At 42.5% G+C, this 17,013-nt stretch overlaps 1 long non-coding RNA gene across 2 annotated transcripts; it reads right to left on the bottom strand.

Moving 5' to 3' along the window:
* Positions 1-2,369: 2,369 nt before the first annotated feature.
* On the bottom strand, positions 2,370-16,786 carry LOC140635839 (uncharacterized). Of its 2 annotated transcripts, none has more exons than XR_012033161.1 (3): positions 16,651-16,786; positions 4,926-5,107; positions 2,370-4,795 (listed from the first exon to the last, which is right to left on the bottom strand). It is a non-coding gene; the product is annotated as an uncharacterized lncRNA (long non-coding RNA). The 2 variants fall into 2 exon arrangements; XR_012033162.1 differs by lacking the exon at positions 16,651-16,786 and adding an exon at positions 7,228-9,544.
* Between the last annotated feature and the right edge of the window lie 227 nt (positions 16,787-17,013).

A 17,013-nucleotide genomic window follows, 5' to 3' on the forward strand; every position in this document is an offset into this window, starting at 1 on the left:
CATTGGCCCAAATCACTATTCTTCAAAATAGGAGGTTTGTGGAAAGGAAGATATGAGGGAACTATGAACTTCTAAAGCCATTGATGTAGCAGAAGACTTGTCTCAGAAAAATCAAGGTATCATACGATTTTAGAGTTAAAAGAAACTTTAGGCCAATTACCTTTATTGTGTAATCAGGGAAACAAAGACCTATAAGTGAATTGTAGAATCAAATGGCCAGTTTTCAACTTGTAATAATGTCACTCATGTCTGAGTGGATCAAACTCCAATCCTAAATTATGTGTGTATAAATTTGTGTAAATATTGAATTCATACTTAAAATCAATACTGATGCACATAATATAAACAAGGCAATGGTCATATAGCCCTGGTGATTTACCTTGAATAAGAAATAATCCCCAAATATATTTATTTCATAAGTTTGGAATTTTTATATTAGGTTTTCTCCAAAGTGAGGCCCTGCTGAACTACTCTGATGAAATCCCACTTTTAGTACAAAAAATGTCACTTTCTCCCCTTACAAGCTCTTGCTGAGACATTGGTGAGCTCACCATGTGTCACACAGTGAGACCAGAGCCATGTGTTCCAACAGCCCAGGCACAGCTATCAACAGCTGGAGTGGAGGGTCTCTTGTACATGAATCATAAATCCCCACCCTGCCAATATTTTATAACTTACTGATTTCTGTGCATTTTTGAGGAAATTGATAGTTTTATGTAGCCATATATTAATATTTACTTTCTTGGTAACAGATTTTGGTTAAGAAATAACTAGTTAAACATAAATATAGGGCTTTTTCTCAAGCTATTTTTCTTTCTCTTTTAAGATTTTATTTATTTATTCACGAGAGACACAGAAAGAGAGGAAGAGGGAGAAGCAGGCTCCCTACGAGGAGCCCCATGCTCAATCCTGGGACTCCAGGATCACGACCTGAGCCAAAAGCAGACGCTCAACCACTGAGCCACTCAGGTGCCCCTCAAATTATTTTTCTAGAGCACTTGCTTCCTACAAATCAGTAGCAATGGTTTTGCTGGTTGCAAGTCAATAGAAGTGAGTATTCAGTCATATATATAGAATATGCATGAAGATGTAAGTAACTTTACGGAATAGCTATTATATAGATTAAACTTTTATTTTTTATTATAATTTTTTCCTTTGCATGATTTTTCATATACTAGGAATTCTGTAGTTAGAATACTTCTATGGCCTTCATTTACAGTTTGTACAGCGAAGTGCTATTTTAGCCGGAAATGGTGTTTCCATGCTCCTACTAAGGATTTTCTTAAATCCCAACCCTGTTTTCATTATTTGATTATGCCATAATGTTTTTTGAGGTTTTATGCCAAGTCTCATTTCATTTGAACGATTCTCTTTTAAATTAAAGAATACGGAAAAATGTGGTAATAATGCTCTTCCAAAAAAACAAGCTATTGAACATTCTCCCCATATTCTATCATTTAAAAAACTTGCACCATCCATCTTTATTAAAAAGTATATATTCATTCAAAATGCTGTTATTAGGTATAAGAAGTGTCGATTGATGATAATGAAGACCTGTTTCTGTCTAAATACAGTTGGGTATTATCAGCACTTAGTAGGGGATTATTAAATATTTCTGAAATAATGTTGAGATCAACTATGTACACAAAAAATTAACATAGTTAATCTGTATATAGTCGATAAGAAATAGATTAAATCTAACATAAATACAGACATATAAATGTTTATAAGGAGTTTGTAGAAAAACTGGGTAGAAAAGATGCTCTCTTTAATTGGGAAAAATGTCACAAAAAAGATTCCATTGACTTTATAGAACATATGGAGCTGGCTTGACAGATGGGTGGGAGTAGGTGGTTCCTGGCGTGCAGAAGGACCTCACAAGTCCATCTTCCTGCTTCTTGTCAGAAAAGAGATAATAAGATGTACACACTAAATGTTTCTCTCTGTTTTTAAATAAGGTTCATGTAGTTATGATACTTGGTCTCTATTTATATTTATACGCTTGCTGAGCTTTCTTTTTTCCTTTTTCCTGGACAAGTCTACTCTGATGAACTTATCAGCTATTTTAATGGGATAATTGTAGCTGAAACAAATAATTTAAAAAACTGAACCGATAGGCTTGACCAGTTGTTTTGGTGCCCTATACAGAGGTTCCCTAAAGAGTCAGGTCTCCTGACTTTCTCCAAATCATGGACCACGGGGTGTGTGCATTTGAAAAGTTATGTATAAATCACTTCTTGGTCTTTTGGCTAAGATCAAGTGCGAAAAGTTATGTATAAATTTAATAAAATCTACACATTAAAATCAACAGTCGTGTTCACATTTTATTTTATTATTTTTTTAAGATTTATTTATTTATTCATGAGAGACAGAGAGAGAGAGAGAGAGAGAGAAAGAAAAAGAGGCAGAGACACAGGCAGAGGGAGAAGCAGGCTCCTTGCAGGGAGCCCAATTCGGGACTCGATCCTGGATCCTGGGATTACGCCCTGAGCCTAAGGCAGATGCTCAACCATTGAGGCACCCAGGTATCCCATGTTCACATTTTAAAGGTGCCTTTGATTATACTTATGGTTACTAGTTTTTGGTGAAAATTCCCTCCACCCAATCTAAAATTTGTTTCCTAAGTTTGAAGCTTTTATATTGTCTTTTCTCCAAAGTAAGGAACCTTTGAACTTAGTCTGATAAGTCCAAATTTCAAATTTTGTGCAAATGAAAATTTCATTTTCTCTCCTATGTGGTTCACAGTTTCGGAAATGTTCTTCGAAACTTAAAAAAGAAAACCTTATGTATGTCTCACCCAAAATGTAGGATGACTCACGGTCAGCATTTTGTAGTAGCTAATGCTTAACCTTGGCTTTTTCTTGCACTTAAGGGGGAAAAAGAAAAAGAAAAAAGTATATTCAGAACATAAAATCTTTGTATCAGTATAGAATTAAAGTGATTATCTCCAGGGAATATTAAGATGAAAATGTGATGTGAAAACAGATAATCCACCTTTTAATTATTTCAATATTGTTTGAAATGAGAACATATTATTTTTATAATATATACTTATAACTTTTAATTATTATTAGGTTTTTAACTTCATTATTTCATATTTATATAAAATTAAACAGAATTCTGTGACAAATTCCCATATAGCCATTACTCAGCTTCCATAATCATCAACTCATTGACAATCTTATTTTATAGATATTCTTCCTACCTCTGGGAACAAGGTTATGCCTGGAAACAAAATCCAGATACAACATTTCAACTATAGATATTTCAATATATATTTCTAAAAGATTATACCAGTTATCATATCTCAAACATTTTACAATAATTCCTTAATATCTATTCAATGTTCAAATGTCCTCATAAAAGGCATAAACAGCTTTTTTTAGAGTTTATTTAAGTTAGGATACAAATAAGGTCACAGGTTGTGATAGGTGACACATCTTTTAAGTCTCTTTTAATCTTTAGTTTACTATTTCTTTCCCTTATCGCTGAACTGTATTTGTTTTTAAAAAATGTTTTCTAGGGGTGCCTGAGTGGCTCAGTCCGTTAAGCTACCGACTCCTGATTTGGGCTCAGGTCTCTATCACAGGATCGTGAGATCAAGCCCTGCATCAGGCTCTGTACTGAGCATGGAGCCTGCTCAAGATTCTCTCTCTTCCTCTGCCCCTCCGCCACCACTAGCTTCTGGGGTTTTCTACATCTGACATTTTGCTGATTGCATCTCTGAGATCTGTTCGAACATATTCCTGGGCTCTTGTATTTTTTTTTTTTTAATTGGCAGCTGATAGCTGGATCTATTCTAGGGGTTTGGTCACATTCAGGTTATTTTTCTCAAAGCCAAAATAGTGATAGTTTAATATCCCTTTTTGTGATGTCAGCAGCCAGTGAAGCTTGTGCCTAGATTTTTACTTTATCCAAGGCAGCAAAATAATGATACTCTCATTTTATTATCCCTTCTATTTATTATCTAGGATATTTCTATAAAGGAAGAAAAAAAACCCTTCTCATCTGGTACTTAATTACCAGTGGTATCATTTCCTAGGAAAAACAAGATGGTTTGGTTCTATCCCCCCATTTATTATTTTTCAAAACAATGAGTTGGTTCTAGTGGTAACTAATTCATTTTTTTTTCTTGGATCATTTGACAAACTTTTGGAATTAAACACATTTGAAATGTTACACACAATTACCATTATTATCCTTATTGACCCTAAAATTTGCCCATCTCTAGCCAGTGAGAATCTCTTCAAGGTAGTTCCTGAGTCCTTTGGTTATGACCTAGGTGTTCTTTTTTTGTTTTGTTTTGTTTTTTTAAGATTTATTATTTATTTGAGAAAGATCAGGGGGAGGGGCTGAGGGAAAGAGAAGGGAACCTCAGCAGATCCTTGCCTAGCATGGAGCCCGTGCAGGGCTGCATCCCAAGACCCTGAGATCATGACCAGAGCTGAAATCAAGAGTTGGCCACTCAACTAACTGAGCACCCAGGTGCCCTGACCCTCATGTTCTTTTTTTTTTTTTTTTTGTAAATATTTTATTTATTCATTCATGAGAGACACAGAGAGAGAGGCAGAGACAGGCAGAGGGAGAAGCAGGCTCCACACAGGAAGCCCGACACGGGACTCCATCCTGGGACTCAGGATCACACCCCGAGCCAAAGGCAGCCCAACAGCTGAGCCACCTAGGCCCTCATGTTCTTTTGATAGCTTTCTTGTATATATGTTTCTTGCATATTCTTTCCTCAGACCTGGTGTCCACCACTTCTCTAAGGATCCAGGTTCCATTTAGTGGGAAATATCTGGAATGAAATGATGTTTTTAGTTGGATGAATACTTTGATCCAATCATCTTTCAGCAACCCCTGAGGATTGGGATTAAAACACAAGATTTGGAATAAAAAAAGACTAGGGTTTGAATATCAACACTTACCACCTTGGTGATCTTGGAAAATTTACAGGGTTCTAATGTGTAGTAAGACAGCAAAGCAGCACAGGCCAGAAGCACAGCAGCACCGGTATTCTCTCCTGAAGACACGCCACCGAAAAGGATGGACCTGAGAGCTGTTCTCAGAGACTAGTCCCAGAAATTTTTGGGATGGGTAGACATAGATTCTGTCCACAGGCAGGGAAAGGAGGAGGGCCTAGAGTCACAAATAGGTACCAGGTTTGGGGAAAAATGTTTTAGTTCTGCCCTTATCCCCCTATTGCCCTAGGCAGATTTCCCCCTTCCTTTTGGTACTTACTGCAGGGGCAACAATATCAGAGTTTAGGCCAGAAGCAGTGGGTAACTGCAAGGCAGTGCTCTGACCTGGTATGGTTATGAGCAGAAGACCATAAGTATAGCCGGTCGGACCAGTCCCTGGGAATCACCCACACACACACACACACACACACACATACACACAGCCTTGCTCTTGCACTCCTGTGGGCATCTGCTTATAACAGACAGACTGCCTTCAAAAAAGATTATTCAGGGATCCCTGGGTGGCTCAGCGGTCTAGCGCCTGCCTTCGGCCCAGGGCGTGATCCTGGAGTCCCAGGATCGAGTCTCATGTTGGTCTCTCTGCATGGATCCTGCTTCTCCCTCTGCCTGTGTCTCTGTCTCTCTCTCTCTCTCTCTGTGTGTGTGTGTGTGTCTCTCCTGAATAAATAAATAAAATCTTTGAAAAAAAAAAAAAAGATTATTCAGATGTCCCCTGGAGACCAGGTGAGGACAATACCATGTCTCCCACAAAGGCCCGTGACAACAATTATACACTCCAATTCACCTGGAGAAGCACGATCTTGCTAGACGTCTGCCCCTGTCCATGGGTGCATTTTACCGATCAGGGCAGCTAAATGCCCTGAAGGGTCAAGGATGAGCTCAGAGGGCAGATTCTGAGAACTCTAAGTCTGGAGAACGTCAAGCTGAACAACCTATACCAGAGAAAGCAGAACTCATGGAGAACAGAAAAAGAAATTAAAGCCAGTGTGATAAATATACTTGAAAAGATGAGAGAATTTCCTGGGAACAGAAAGTGAAAATAAGCAGTTGAATAAAAGAATTAGAATCATTAAGAATGAATGCTTCCAGGGAATGACAGTACTGCACAATATCATTTACTTGTGGAATCTAAAATAAAATAAAATAAACTCTTAGAAACAGAGAGTAAAATATTGGTTGCCAGGGGCCCGGAGCTGAGAAAACAGGGAGAGTTTGGTAAAAGGGTGCAAAGTTTCAGTTATGAGATGAATACAGCTTGAGGCTCTAATGTATAAAACAGTGACAGTAGTTGATAACGCTGTTTTGTATAATTGGAATCTGCTGAGAGTAGAACTTAAAATGTTCTTATGTGCACAAAAAGTAAATGTGTGAGACGACAGATGTTAGCTGGATGCACATTTGTATCAGATCATCACACTGTACCCTCGAAATATCTTACAATTTTACTTGTCAATTATACCTTGAGAAAGCTGAAAAAATAAAGCGAAACTTAAAAAAACATTTAAAGAATCCTATAGTTCTGGAATAAAGGATTCAATGGATTGTTCAAATAATGAAAGTATCTGGTAAATATGTGAGCTGGGGAAGTTGGTCACAGAGTTTTCCCAGGAGGCATCAGGGAAAGATAGGGTCGAGAATGGAAAAGAAAGAGAAAAGAAATTTGGGTAATCAGACAAGTGCCCAGGTCCATTTGTTAGGGACACCAAAAGAACGAAAGGAAATGGGAGGAGGCCAACAGTTCAAGCAATAATGACCAAGAATTTCCTAATGTCACACGGCTAGTGAATGGCAAAGCCAGGAGGTCAGCCCAGGCAAGCTAGCTGGACTACATACCCCGCCTTGGATCTACTACATCAGATGCCAGTGTGGAGGAGGAGGAGAATGAGGTTAGGAATAGGGCATAGAGAGGGGACAACTACAAAATAAGTGGAAGAGAACCAGCGCGTGAATCGAGGGAGGCAGTGCGACAGGCGCGGGGGATAAGTCTAGATGTCTCAACATAATGCGACTTAGGTCTTTAAAAATAAACACTGAAACCCCCAAAACTCAGAAACCACAATCTAAAAATAACAACAAAAACAGACAAGTCACTTCCTCTCCATACTCCTCATTTTCTTCATCTATAAATGGCAGATGGTAACCCCTACCTCCTGTGTTGTCGTAATAAAGATTAAATCATATGACAGGTAAGATTCTAAGCATAGGAAAATAACTGCACATACTTATGTAAAAATAATTGTTTACTTACTTAAAAATTCAATAATTGTTGAGGATTTTCTATGCACCAGGCAGTGGAATACAAAACACACAAAAATCTTGAAAGTGATGGATTTCCTGGGGTAGAAGGTGGGTGGTGGGAGGGGGGAGAAAGGCAATAAATAAATATTAATAGATCATATGATGCGAGGCAGTGTGAGTGCCACTGATGAAATTAGAACAGGGTGAAGGAATAGAGAATGGGGTGGTGAAGAGGTACTATTTTGACAGGATGACTGGGAAAGGTCTATGTGAGGAATGAAGTGAGTGAACAAGCCAGGAAACGTCTGGAGGAGTAGATTCTTGGGGGGAGGTGGTGGGGGATGGACAACCAGTGCAAAGATCCTGAGGTAGGAGAGTACTCGCCATGTTCATGTTCACGGAACAGCAGAATGCCAGTGTCTTGCGTGGGAGCAGAGTGAGCCAGGGAAGAGTAGTGGGAAGTTAGATCAGAGAGGTAGCCAATGGCTAGCTCATTTGGATCTTCATCCGTTGCTAAAAATTCAGCTTCTCTTTCACCATTTGAAAACTTGGTCTTTGTGTACTCTGCTAAATCAGGGGTGCCAACCGTGGAGGGAAGCCCAGCTCGTGCCTCTCTTATGTTAGTAAATTCTTTCCAGCCCCTACAAATGAGTATGTTAGAAGACACCTCTGCCTTCTAGTTGAGCAGAAGACACCTCAAAATTGAGCTTCCTAGGCAATTGCCTTCTGCCTGCTGGCCACAGGAAGTATCTTTTGATCCACAGTGGTCATTCCAAACCAGTCCTCTAACTGCCCTTGTCCAGATCCATGGGAATTACTCAGAAATGTTTGAAGTCCCAGAGCCAGGCACACTCTGAGTCACCCCTTAGTCTAGGGGAGGCGGCCAGAAAGCAGCCAGGTCTTAGGAGAGGTTTTGATTTAGTGCTGTTGGATTCTCTTACACAGCCCTGTCCATACACACAGGTAACCCTATCTCACCCCTGCAGGCTGGGGTGCCCATGTTCTTTAGAAAGGCATCCTAAACATGACCTGATCCTTCCCTCCCCCAACGAAGGTTGTTCCTTTTCGCTAATCACAGCCGAAGATTCCTTTCATGTCCCATACCTCTCGGAGGGGTGCTCTGGCTACAGCTGCCGATGTCCGAAACAAATGCACCCTGTTCTTGTTTTACTTTCCAGTCATTTCTGGATTTGTACTCTGTCCAGAAGGCTGTCCATTTTTCACCTCTCTCAATCTGCTAGAGCAGTTTGCTTTATTACTTGCCCACAACTTCATCTGGGTGTTTAAATTACATTTAAACAATATGCCCAACACTAAGGAGATGAGAGGGCGGGGAATAAACTAATGAATTGCCACCTATGGGGCTTTATTTAAATTTGTCATTTAGGACTCCCAGAAGGAGAAGACTCAGTGGCCCATAAGAGGGTAGCCCATCTTTCTCCCATTGGATACAGTTTCGGAGGTTTTGGGCAGCTAGAAATACTGGCAAACATAGACAATGTCAGAAAAAGAGCCATATCTGGGCTGGCCCCTGTATGCCAAACACCATAATTATGAGAAGGTCAAGATAGACCTCCTAACTCCAAATATTTTTCTTCTGAGGTTGGTGGGAAAGGACTAGAAAATGTGTATAATGAAGAGGGGAGTCTATTGACTTTTTTACTCAGAAATGTCCTGGCTGACTTGACTTCCTATAATAGTGTGCCTAACCAACACTTTCTTTATCTGCTGTCAACAATAATTTTAAGATTGCTCTCAGGATTTTTGCATCCCAGTTATTCTTAGCAACCTGGCACCTATTCCCACTATCATGCCACTAAATGGCAACAGGCAGCTATTTCGGAGAAGATTAAATGAGGATAATTATAGCTATCATGTACCTGCCCTCATGCAGCTCAGGAAGGGTGTTGATGGCTCCTTGGCCAGCCATGGCAAATTCTATAGCTGTGTACCTTCCTAAGAGCTGGGCCAGGTAGGGATATACACAGGATGGAAAACCATTCAGCTTAGTTCATGGATGGGAGATGCATAACTTAGAATTTAGGGTATTTATGACCTTTGGAGATTGCTGTCATGAACAGAGGTGACTCCACACTCCCAGAAAGTGTGACCTCATGTCAGTCAAAAGCAGCCTCTTGTGTGCTAGAAGGACCACGGATCCAACTTGCCACTTTCTGGACCCCATGCAACTAGGAGCCAATGAAAGAAACAGTAGCAAGATATTAAGGTGTTTTGAGAGGATCTGTTGTCTGATCTAACAGCAGCTTCCCTTCCCCTTTTGCTGTGCATGCTCAGGTAAATGTGGGAAAAGAACGATTTGAGAAAATTGGGAGACATGGCCTTTGTATATGTGTCTTCTCATTAGCACAATTTATAATCAGCCAGGTAGAGCTGTCTCCTGGTAAACCACTGTCATGGGAACTTAGAACACACCCGATTTCCCCTGTTTTTACTATCCTATCCAATTTTGGCCACCTTCTAACTCTAGTCCTGATGTACGGTGGTACTTGATAAACTTTGCAGCAACATGATGGATGAAAATGAACGTGAACTTTAGAATGAGAAATGAGAAAGCTGTGAATCTTGGCTCTACGATTCACTTAGGCACCTACTATCTTCGTTACATGTCTGAGTATAAAGTACATAATGTTGTGAGGTCTCAATTTATTTTGCAGTGAAGCAACAACAAACACTAACCTAAGTGCATTAGCCTGCCCAGGCCACCATAACAACATACTACAGACTGTGGAGCTTAAACAATAAATGCTGATTTTCTCACAATTCTGGAGGCTGGACACCCAAGGTGAAGGCGCCTTTATTTTTATTTTATTTTATTTTATTTTATTTTATTTTATTTTATTATTTTATTTTATTTTTTTATGATAGTCACAGAGAGAGAGAGAGAGAGAGAGAGAGAGAGAGAGAGGCAGAGACATAGGCAGAGGGAGAAGCAGGCTCCATGTACCGGTAGCCCGACGTGGAATTCGATCCCAGGTCTCCAGGATCGCGCCCTGGGCCAAAGGCAGGCGCTAAACCGCTGCGCCACCCAGGGATCCCTGAAGGCGCCTTTAGGGTTAATTTCTGGTGAGACCTCTCTCCTTTCTCTCTTTCTTGCTATGTCCTCACATGGCCCTTCCTCTGTGCACACATAGAGAGAGGAGCTCTGGTGTGTCTTCCTCCTGTTAGAAGGATACTGGTCCTATTGGATTAGGGCCTCACCCTCATGATCTCATTTAACCTTAAATATTTCCATAAAGGTCTTATTTACAAATATGGGGGTTAGGACTTCAACATATGAATTTTGGAGGAACACAGTCAGTTTATAACACTCAAATGCTGTCCCCAGGATTGCTTCAAATTATATATACACAGGACCTAATCTCCTTCCTAGAGCACCACAAGTGGATATTGGTTCCCTTACCTTCCACCCGAGGTCATTTCCCTCCCTAGTGGGTCACTTTCATCTCTCCACATGAGAAGCCAGGTTTGGTCCTTTGCATAGATGGTGGAGATAGTTATAGAGTGAACAGAGGGATTCCTAAGACTTCAGTTTGGTAAAAAATTTCTCCTTTCCCTTTCTGGCGTGGTTCACTGTTGTGTCCCCCACCCCAGCGCCTTCCGGCCACTCTCTCCTTTCTGGGAACTGTCCTTCCCACGCAAAGGGCTGAGTCCAGCCACAGCAGTCTGTTCCTTCTCCAAGACTCTTGGTTGACAACTCAAGCCGCGTTCTTTCTCTTAAGCATTTGGATTTGAGATTTAATTCCTGCTGAAGGGGAGAAAACCAGTCTGCAGAGCTGGAATGGGGTTGATGATAATAATATTGATAGGTAATATACTAAGAGCTCTGTGTGTATCAGGTACTGTTCTAATTTAATCATTACTACAACTCTACAAAGTAGACATGTTCATTATTTCCCCCTTTCTTTTTTACATCATTCTCCTTTTTGAGGAAATTCAGGTGAGAGTTATTCGCCCAGGGTTACATAGTTATTAAGCCTGGATACCTGCAAAGGTGGAGGATAGTATCCTCAGACAGAGGGAGAGTAGCAGAGTACCCTCATGGTTCTTTGGTCCCACCCTTCTTTCTCTGGATTCCAAGACATGTTTCAGTATCCTGCCAATATATTCCTTTTTGGCTTGGACAATCTGAAGTGGGTTTTTGTTCTTACACTTAAGGAACTTATACTGAGACAGTTGACCTTGCCTACCAGGTCTGTTATATTCAACATGAGAGTATGTTTTACCACATGTAAATGACTATGGAAAATGTAAAAATTTTTTAAATGACTCTATTCTATCATAAAGTTTAAAATCGTTTAAATAAAAATGAAGAAGCTCTCCTAGAAGAGATTACAAGAGCAGTAAGATCCTCCTTTTCCAGATAACATGATTTTAGGCAATAAGGATTGGGTCAGCTCATTAGCAGTGCGCCGAGCAGAGAATGCAGTGATTTGATGCATGTGTACATATTCCCAGTGTGTAGGGAGATAAGCTGTGTGGTTCACATCAAGCCTGGAAAAGCTAGAAGGCAATATTAGGGCTGGGGGAAGTGGGGAAAGTCAGTAAGCTGAGCCATGTGGATATGAGCAGGAAGCTGTACCATTAAAATATGATTCAAAGGGTGTTTGCAACCCAAGGTGAAATTTAGTAGAGAAGTGAATACACTGAAATTGGTAAGATCCTGAATAGTGCCTAGGTTTTCTTTTAAATCTTTCTGAAAGTACAAATTATGCATGTGAATTACTCTTTCTAGAATGTACTTGATTAATATATACTGCTGCTGTATAGACTTATTTTTTTATTTTTGTTTTTTTAAATTTTTATTTATTTATGATAGTCACACAGAGAGAGAGAGAGAGAGAGAGAGAGAGAGGGCCAGAGACACAGGCAGAGGGAGAAGCAGGCTCCATGCACCGGGAGCCCGATGTGGGATTCGATCCCTGGTCTCCAGGATCGCGCCCTGGGCCAAAGGCAGGCGCCAAACCGCTGCGCCACCCAGGGATCCCCTGCTGTATAGACTTTTTAAAGAGTTGACTGAATCTTGTGCGTTTTCATTGGAAAAACTATTGATCTGCCTAGAGTGAATGTCCAGAGAGCTAACTGATATCATGGCCCACGTGGTCAACTGTAGTTGCCAGAGGAACTGGTAAAGCATCTCAGGAGGACATAGTCATCTTTCTCCTCCCAGCCTGAATAAAATACAACATAAAAATGTTTGACATTCTTTCCAGAAGGAAGTAACAAGGACATAATTCACTTGTGGCTTAGGTTGACAGGCATGGAAATCGGGGCCCTTTCTCCTTTGGCTCAGGTCAGGGAGTAGTCAGTCCCTTTGGGAGGCAGAGAGCCTTCTACTGAGAAGTGGGTAGAGGAAAGAGAAATAAAATGGAGAGGAAATGACCACAAGGCTCAGTGACCAGAGGGGAGGGCACAACTAGAATGAGAGCATGAGATATTAGGACAGATGAACCAGAGATGGTATGTGACATACACACTATGGAGAGCCTCCAAAAGAGCCTGGAGAGCAAATCCAAGCAAAGTCCTGCACATTCATCTAATTTTTTTTTTTTTAGATTTTATTTATTTATTCGAGAGAGAGAGAGAGAGAGAGAGAAAGAGAAAGAGAAAGAGAAAGAGAAAGAGAAAGAGAAAGAGAAAGAGGTAGAGACACAGGCAGAGGGAGAAGCAGGCTCCATGCAGGGAGCCCGATGTGGGACTCGATCCCAGGTCTCCAGGATCCTGCCCTGGGCCGAAGGCGGTGCTAAGCCACTGAGCTGCTCCAACGTTCATCTAATCTATGCCTCCACAAAAGTCTCTATTTTACCAATATTTGGGCAGAATGTGACTTACTGGCTTAGTCAACGTGGGGAAAGGCTGCGATGGGGCCCCTTCTCCCCGCAAAATGAAAAGCCTCAAAGATGCAAGAGGAGGGAAGTCAGAAATGATTCTTCCAAAGCAGGTACCATGAAACTATTTCTAAAGGGAGAACTCCTAATACCACGGTCACCACATTGTACAACTCCAGAGGATGCCATTCACACTCCAGACGATTTTAGCACATGGAGTGGCGTTGTGTACTTGTATGTGGCCATACACAATAGCTCTGCAGAATCGTGTAGCTTGAAAAAAATCACCAGATAACAAGAAGTTCCTATAGTGGTCAATTTACTAATTTGTTTTTCATTCATAAGGAGCTCTGAATGCATACTACCATAAAAACACTCTTAAATGTGGATCTTCCAAAGTGTTCTCTTCCTTTCCTTCTCTGCTTAATATATTTTTGTGGGTATTAATGATCTAGGCTTATTTCATTACATATTTGCTGTTAAGTCAGTGGTTCTGAATTGGAGGGAGTCAGTATAACAAAATTACTTGGGAAATGTCTTCAAAATATACCTGCCCAGTACATCAACAGAAGAATGGAGAGCAAAATCTGATATGTATGCACACACATACACACACACTCTGTAATTCCATTTATATGAAGTTTGAGAACTAGCAAAACTACTCCACGGTGGAGAGCTGATATGGACTTAAAAGTCACAGGAGGGAAATTTTTGTGCTGATGGACATTTTCTGTATCTTAAATTGGGTGGTGGTCATATGGATGCATGTATATGAAAGAAAAATCATCAAGTTCTGTGTACATTTAAGACTGTGCTTTTGATTGAATGTGAATTATGTGTCAATAAAATACTGTCTAAAAACATGACAGATAGATGCATAGATACACCAACCCAAGCCTCCACCCTAGACTGAGGGAATAAGATAAATAAGATAGAGAGCAGGCGATACAGAGACCGTGTGTATTTTTAAAAAGCTCCCCATTATTCTTTCCCATGATTACTGTAAGCTTCCAAATATTCCTTTGGGAATTGGAATTAGACTCAGGATAAAAACAAATACATAATATATATGACTTCAACATTTGGAGAAGGTCCCTTGAGATCATCAGTTTTCCTAAAAGTCTGCTTACTTTCCAGTTTGCTTTGATTGGGGATTTTGTTTTTGTTTTCCTTTCAAGTGACTTCTGAAGGTATAATATTAATAAATTAATGTGAGGAATATATTGAAGGTGGGAGGAATTCATGAAGGCCCATGAGATCCTGTCTGTATTTATAGTTTGAATCAGGCTTAGAACAGTTTGAAATATTTTGGGAGATATGTAATATTGACAAGTTCCTAAAACTGCAAAGTTTTAAAGTAAATCTGTAGTGACATATGTGTTTGGGACCTGGGTCATCAACCATCTCGTTCACTCTGATGCATATTAAGGAGACTTGAGTGTGATGTAGACTTAGGACAATTTTTTTTTTTTTGAAAGTAGGTTGTGACTACTAGCTTTTACGTATGTATTTAGAGAATGAAAGGCTTTTTTTCACTTCACATCCAACGTCTTATTTAAAAAATACTTATTTGTAGCATGACTTTTTTGTGGTATCTTCTAAGACAGAGAAATGTGTCTGGTCAGATGTACTTTATGGGCTTTTAAATTGATAACGTGTGTGGTTTTTTAAAAGTTAGAAGTAGAATTATTAAAACGAGGCCACAGACTTAGTGCTAAATCTTGGGGTGTGTGTTTTGTTTGGGCCATGGACTGCTCAGCAACATTCCCAACATTCATTTTGATTCCAAAGGCAGCGTGAAAACAGTCCTCACCCCAAGACATCCTGGCCTTATCACTTAGCTTCCTTCACAGGCATGCCATCTGCCTGGAGGAGTATACACATTCATTCAAGTTCAGACCCGGGAAAGACCTCAGAGATGAAGTAACTCAACCAAACTCTGACCTCCATGTCACACTCCACTTAAAAAATAAACTTAGGCCTAGGGGTGAAGTGGCTTGTTCAGGGTCACATGGCTGGTCAGAGGCAGAACCAGAATTGTATGTCTACGTGCAACCTTTGCTCTTCTACACCACAACTGTCACGGCATGCTGTGCTCACAGTTTGGCATCACAGAGTGACAATACACAAATGCCGCATCTTTTCCTCTAAGACCCCATGCGGCCCCCTCATCTGTATTCCTTTGAAAGCCTGCAGGTATTTCCTTTTTATAATTTTAATCCTATTTTGGTCAAATTTTGATGAATGTAAGAGCCTGAGTTCTGGGGCCAGACTAGGGTCCATCATCATGTTTCACGAGTTGTGGGGACCCTTGGTGAGACAGGTGAATTTTTCACTCCTCACTTTTCTCACCTAGGAAATGGAGGAATAATGCAGGTGCACATAAAAAAAAAAAAAAAAAAAAAGTGCTTTTTGTGCTTCCTGGAGCCAGTAAAGCATTCGGAAACTTTCTTTGGAAATCCAGCAAGTTCATAGTGAAGCTATCCAGCTATGTCCCTGAAAGTTTGAGAATTTTTAATTCTCTGCAGTCTTTTCCTTCCATCCCTGTGGGGGCCTTCTCGACTTCTTTATTGTTCTGGAGGTTTGCAAATGCTCCGAGAAGTCAAGAGTCACACAAATTGGTCCACGAAGGGCACAACAGGTTTTGCTTTTTGATGTTTCCAGTTCTCTTCCCCAAGAAATCCGGATTTTTTTTTTTTTTTTAAATGAGTTGTGGGGCACTGACAACTTGGGACATCTTCTGTGACAACGACTTCAAGGACCTTTTTCAGGCTAAGAGAGGTTGAAAGAACTGGGTTGCGAGTCTTCGTTAAGATGACAGGTCTCCAAGACCTGTTTTTGGCAACGCAAAGGACCACGGAGAAATGGAAACTACTAGGGAAATGATTTTACAGCTGCAGAAGGCAAGGCTTCCAGGAGCTGGGATACCTCCTCGGTCACCCCCTGGGTCACAGGCACGGCGGGTCCTAAACCCAGGTTCCCTCTCCGGGGCCGCGTGCTTTCTCTGGCAAGCAGCTGTGTCGCCCTAAAACCCAGCTCTGAAAGTGCTAAGGAAGGCCCCCCGCCCCCCCCCCCCAGCGCCCACCCAGGCAGGGGAGACGACCTCTTCCAGGTCCCAGCTCTAAGAAACTGCTCCTGCGAGTGAGGGCGCTGCGGAGGGGGGGGGGGGTCGAGACCCCAGATCCAGGACGCAGAGACTCCTGGTGTCCTGGACGGAGCGCCCTGGGAATCCCTGCTCCGTGTCCCGGTCTGTCCCTCCCCAGCCCCCTGCAGTGGCGGCCCGGGGACGTCGAGCTCGGAGGGTTCCCCCCAATGGGACGCACTGTCCTTGCTCACGGTCGGAGCGCGCAAGCCGCGGCCTCTGCCCCGCCCCTGCGGTTCTGGAAGGTCTAAGGGGGATTTCTTTTTTTTTTTTTCCCCTTCCCTTCCCTTCCCGCCCCCGTCCAGGTCCGGGTCCCGGTCCCCGCCCCCACCCCGCCCCCGCCGGGAGCGGCGCTAGGCAGTGCCGGCCGCGGGCGCTTGTCCTCCTCCGCTCCCGCGTCCCGGGCTCCCGGGAGTGTCACCCGTCCTCCCTCCCCAGCCGTCACCTTTCAACAGTTTCCCCAAAGCCACCGCACCGCCGGCGCGCGGCTGCTCCCGGGCCTGCACGGGGAGCTCCTGCCGCCCGGCATTCCTCGGATTCCAGCGCCGTGACGTCCCCGCGGCCGGCGCGCCTGCAGCCCGGGAGCCCCGGCTCCGAGTTTCGGCGCTGCCCCGCGCCCCACGCCCGGCGCCCCGCGCCCCCCGCGCCCACCGCCCGGCGCCCCGCGCCCCGCCGCGCGCGCGCCTCCCGGGCGCATTCCTGCCCGCGCTCCCCCCCCCCCCGCGCCCCGCCCCCGCCTCCGCCGCCCCGCCCGGCCCGGCCCGGGGTGGAGGGTGGGGGGCGGGGGGAGCCGCGGCCGCCGGCGCCT

This window comes from Canis lupus, chromosome 6 (genome assembly GCF_048164855.1).
Source record: "Canis lupus baileyi chromosome 6, mCanLup2.hap1, whole genome shotgun sequence".
In the NCBI taxonomy this organism is placed as follows: Eukaryota; Metazoa; Chordata; class Mammalia; order Carnivora; family Canidae; genus Canis; species Canis lupus.